The sequence below is a fragment of the Chinchilla lanigera genome, unplaced genomic scaffold, assembly GCF_000276665.1.
Source record: "Chinchilla lanigera isolate Chin_1 unplaced genomic scaffold, ChiLan1.0 scaffold00102, whole genome shotgun sequence".
NCBI classification, from domain to species: domain Eukaryota; kingdom Metazoa; phylum Chordata; class Mammalia; order Rodentia; family Chinchillidae; genus Chinchilla; species Chinchilla lanigera.
In genome coordinates this window covers 5,224,146-5,229,990 of record NW_004955503.1, presented here as the reverse complement: position 1 = coordinate 5,229,990, position 5,845 = coordinate 5,224,146, and the positions used below count along the sequence as shown (strand labels likewise).

General features: G+C 35.4%; 1 pseudogene; it reads left to right on the top strand.

Annotated features, from left to right (window-relative positions):
* Window positions 1–1,013: 1,013 nt before the first annotated feature.
* LOC102019085 lies at window positions 1,014–1,490 on the top strand (annotated as a pseudogene).
* Window positions 1,491–5,845: the final 4,355 nt, after the last annotated feature.

Sequence of the window (5,845 nt, the reverse complement as noted above, 5' to 3'; positions counted from 1 at the left end):
AATATTTAAATAAATCATAATTTATCTTTTCAAATTTTTTCAATTTTAAAATTTGTATCTTTTACCAGTGTCTCTGTATATACATAAAAGAGTTTATCTAGGATGTATATCTATAAAATGATTATCTGGCTTGGTGGATATGACTATTTTGATTACATTAATAACACTAAATCATGATTCATGATAATGAATCAATAGAAATTGTTACCAGAGCATAATGAAAGTTCTTTTCTTTTTCCCTTTATTTCACTTAACACCTTGTATTATCAGAATTGTTATTTTTATTAATGTAATAACTGAAGTGTAAATGATGTTAAATGTCAATTTTAATGTCTATTTTAAAAGGCAGATATTTGTCATTTGGTGGGTGTGGAGATAGTATCTAAAATCACTCCTAAATTGTAGGAAACCAAGATAGGTTTAGTAGTAAGATTTGTTCTCATTACAGAATCTTCCTACTTCAATGGCAGGTAAACTAAATAACTTTTATTCATAGCTGACAGTTAGATGATCTCATGACTTTCCATAGCTACTGCATTAAAATTGAGAGTATATAATTTTTCTACAGAAATAGTGCTGAGAGTCATGGAAGGAAATGTTTTGTTGTTGTTGTCTTTGAGATATTGTCTTGCTATGTACTTCACCCTTTATACTGGTTTTAAACTATGTAGCCCAGGTTGCCTCAAAATAATGGTGGTTCTCTGGCTCAGTCTCCTGAGTGTTTGAATTACATACATGTGCCACTACACCTAGTTATGCTTTTACTCAATTAATACTAACCTATGTTGACTGTACCCACCATTAAATCATGGCTGAGAGTGTGTTCCTTTTGTTTCTACCTAAATTTTGATCTTCAGTCATTGATGCTATTGATGTTTCTACCTAAATTTTGATCTCCAGGCCTTGATGCTATGAGTCATGAACTATACGATAACTTTAAATAGTCCTTTTTGCTTAACCTATGTAGACTTTCAGATTTATTGCTTAAGTCTTTTTTTCAGCCTACTAGGAAGATGGTGGACATTCAGACAGAGCTTGCTTACCAGAAGCCGCCGACTATCTTTCAAAACAAGAAGAGGGTCCAGCTGGGAGAAACTGGCAAGGAGAAGCTCCCTCGGTACAACAACATTGGTCTTGGCTTCAAGACCCCCAAAGAGGCCATCAATGGCACCTATACTGATAAGAAATGCCCCTTCATTTGTAACATCTCCATCTGGAGGCAGATCCTGTCTGGCGCGGTGACCAAGATGAACATGCAGAGAGCAACATCATCATCTGCAGAGACTATCTCCACTACATCTGCAAGTACAATCGCTTTGAGAAGTGCCACAAGAACATATACTTGCACTTGTCTCCCTGATTCAGAGACATCTGCGTTGGTGACATCGTCACAGTGGCCGAGTGCAGAACCCTGAGCAAGACGATGCTCTTCAACGTAATTAAAGGTCACCAAGGGTGCCGGCACTAAAAAGTAGTTCCAGAAGTTCTGAGGTCCCCTAGTTTCACCGAAGGGGAATAAAGTTATTGTGACTCCCACGGAAAAAAAATACTGCTTAAAACGACAGATTCCTCCTGCTACAATGATTAGGTTGAAGGCATAAAAATACATAGATTAACCATTTAATTTTTAACTGTCATAAGCTGGCTATTCATGTGTTTCACAAAGTTCTACCTTTTGTCTTATTTGTACATTTTTACTAATTTTTTAAAATTTTTAATTTTTGAATAGATATATAGGTAGATACATAGAAACATACACAGGTACATAGATAGAGACACAGATTAATACTAAACTGCAATTCTTGTCTAGTTTGTGCATGATCTCTTAAGATAGTTAATTATCAAATGCTATCAATCCTCACTTTATTGCATTTTACTGTAATAACTCTTAAAATTTGGTAAATTTATATTTTTCTATTTTACAGAAGAAATTATTCTTAAGTGATAAAAAATGCTATATTGACATAAATATGGTTGACATTGGAACAAAGGGTAATTATATTTAAAAATATCTTCTTCCCAAAAAACTGCCAATAGCAACAAAATTCTTCTTAAAGCCAGCATTTTACAAAATCCTAAAATTGAACAATGGTTTTGTAACAATTAAAGAGAATTTATTAAATAAAGTTGAATTACACTATAAATGTGGACTCACTGGAGATTAAATTATCTTGATTCTATCCCTTTCTGCTCAGTTCTTTAAAAACCATGTTCGGGGCTGGGGATTTAGCTCAGTGGCAATGCGCCTGCCTAGCAAGTGCAAGGTCGTGAGTTCGGTTCCCGGTACCAGAGAAAAACAAAAAAAAACAACAACAACAACAACAAAAACAAACCATGTTCATAGTCATGGTTTAAACTTTACTTTTTTTTTTTCTTTTTTGGTTTTGGTTTTTCTCCGGTACCGGGGACCAAACTCACAACCTTGCACTTGCCAGGCAGGCGCTTTGCCGCTGAGCTAAATCCCCAGCCCCAGTCATGGTTTAAACTAAGAATGGATCAAAATACAACAAAAAATACTTGAAGATCCCCCAACAAAACCTAATCTAAGAGAACTACCTTTCTTGAGTTGACAGACAATTTCCTGTAAACTCCTACTCATAAGGCTTTACTTGAAGTAGTTTGCCTTACAGTTCTCTTAGTGTGAGGAGCTTTCGCTGAAAACAATCAGGGCAACTGATAATATTCCAGTTGGCTAAATTGTTTATAAGAAATAGGGAAAACTGAAATCTGACAAAAGGGAAAAATATTGCGAATGAAATATCAGTAAAGGCTTTGGTTCTGATGTACTCTTGGGTATCTATGTGGCCAGTTATACATGGATGAATATATATATATAATATTTAGTATTTTTCAAGTTATTATCTGAGACAACCACAAACTTTCAATTCTGGCTTCCTTTCTTTCTGTATAAAAGCAAGATATGTAAGTTGTGTCTATTCTCCAAAATACACACAGAGGTTTCCCACAAAAACTAGAAAATGGGAAACACAAACATGTTTAGGAAAATCTTTATTAACCACTAACAGACCCAAAATCCAAATAAACTGAGACTTCAATGTTCACATATTATAAGAATACAAATTTTACAAAATTAGTTTACAAATGTCATTGTGAAAACATCTAGAACTAAAATAAAGGAATATCAAAAGAACCAGGGACTGAATAGGATAAACTGATCCAAGAACTACTCCAATGTACTATTAAAACTGTGCATTTTATCAAAAACTGAGGAGGCATGCAAAAATAAAAACTTTAATTAGATATCCCATACATAAGTATTAAATCTATGAAAGGAAACTGTGCCTAAGTAAACTTCAACTGCTTACTTACTAGAAAAGAATTTAAAGTAAGTTATCTTAAATATTCTTAAAAACTAAAATGTATATGTAAGTTTATAAAATTTCAGATAAAAATATTTTAAAAAGTGATGTCTAATAAGATATAGAACTATTTAACAAATAACTAAAATTTTGAAGCTAAGTAGTACAATTCCTGCTATTAAAAAAAATTTAAGTGTTGGTCAAGGGTAGATATGAGCTAGGTTAAGAAAGAGCTAACTCAAACAGAAAGAAATTTGTATCATCTATTCAGAAGAATATAAAATGCTAGTTGTAGAACAATTGAACTGAGTAACAGAAATCTGTTGGCTATTATCTATAAATAGTACCATATAACTGCATAATAAGAGCCTAAAGAATAATAAGGCATAATAAGAGCCTAAAGAAGAAACAGAAAGGTAAAGAAATTATAAATGATGAGCAACATCTTCCAAAATTTTATGAAAAACTTAATCTCTTTATCCAAGAAGATCAATGCATTCTACATAAAATAAACTTGGAAATACCTATAGATAGACTCATTATAACAAAAATATTGAAAGATAAAAGCAAAGAGGAAATTTGAAAACAGTAACAGAAGAACAAATTGCACACATCGGATACTTTAGTAATCATGAAAATCTGAGGCAGTGCAATGATGTACTAGATGTACTGAAAAACATTTCCAAACAATAGTTCTATATTCAGGAAAACTATCAATCAAAACTGAAGGAAAAATTAACACATTTGCTTATAAAAACCGAGAAAGTCTATCAATAGCTCTGTAAGAAACACAAAAGAAATTGTTCCAGTATAAGTAAAAGGACACAATAAATCAAATGCACCAGAAGAAATAAAGAAGGACATAAGTAATTATAAAATCATTATTAAAAATAAAGAACACAAAACAGTACTGTTGTATTAATTTCCTCCAGTTTCATTGACAAGCAATTTGCATAAGTGTTATGGTTTGTGTCTGCATTTCCCTCCAAAGCCTTATATGGTCCTTGTAGATGGGCTTTTCAGGGGAACCTGAATATAGAGGCTGTGATTTGTTCATTTTCTAGTACTGGTTTTGGGATGTGAGTCCTACATTCACCCTAAGAAGGGAAGACTACATAAAATATAAGTGATGAAAAAGACACTTGCCCTTCCCCTGTTTCCTCTTGTTGCTTTTGTATCTTCTACCACCATGAAAGATTGCCACCATGCCTTGGGGCCAGTTGATTATGGACTGAAAGGTCTACAAACTTGGAGCTAAGTAAACCTCTCCTTCCTTAATTTTGGACATTAAGTATGTTGTCTCAGCAACAAGAAAAAAGTAACAAGGACAGAATTTGGTACCAGAGAAGTGGGGTCATTTCTGTGACTATAAATAGCCATGTGCTTCAAAAACCTTTGGGAATTACTCCTGGGAACAGACTGGAAAAGTTTGGAGATGCCAGCTGAAGAATTAGAGCTGGAACACCTTAGGCTGTTCTGTATAGGAGAATCTGGACAGAGTTCAGAAGACCGGAAAACCAGTAAATTCCAGGATCAGGAGATTTCTGCTGGTAAAAATGACTGCACTAGCTGTTGGACTCCACATGATGTGCAGCAGAAATTTTGTCTGCATTTTGTTCCTTTTCAGAGACTTTGCCTGATAATGAGATTAAGGGTGGTGGACTGATTAATCTGGCAGATGAAATTTCAAGAGAATCACATGTTGAGGCAGTGGCATGGCTACATTGGGGGCTTTCAGTAAGATATAAGTCAGGAATCAAGAGCAAAGAGTCCAGCAGAATCATTTAAAATATTGTGTTTGACTAGAAGGAAGGTACAGGAAAACTGTGGACTGTAAATACAAAGCAGAGATCTTGACTTCTGAGAAGGAACAGGACAGTAGAAAAACGGTCTGTGAGCTTCAGAGAAAACACCAGATGTCCACCCTTTTAAAGCCTCAAAATTGCAAAAGTAAAATACTTTGCTTTGAGAACGGAGTCACAGAACAGCATGTTCAACAATGGTAAGGGCTGCAATATGATCAGGAATGGTGGTGACCTAGAGAATTTGTTCCTCAGAATAAGATTCAGAATGCTGAGTGATCAAGGCACTCAACCTCTACAGCCAATAAGAGGAAGCCTCTCTACTGCTCCAGTTGGCAGCAGACCTTGGCAGCATCCCTGTCATTCTGGTTTCAGGCAAATGCAGAATGCCAGAGGTGTGGGGTTAAGAAGGCTTCCACACTGATTTCAGAAGGTGTAGATGGCTAGGTAGTGTCCTCATCAGAGGACAATATGTGAAGGTGTGAGTGTGAAAGCAAAGGAGCAGTGGTGACCCCAGAAATTTAGTAAATCCAGGAACGTGGATGATCTAGGGAAATCTGCAAAGAGGGAGCAACATAGGTCTCAGAGAGAAGCTGTGAGGGCTACAACCACCAGAAGTGCCAGAAGGTTGGAGCCACCCAAGCCCTTTGGAGTGCACAACTTGCCACAGATTTCCTGAGATGCTGCAAATGGAGTTACAGGACTTAATGTTTGCCCTGCTGG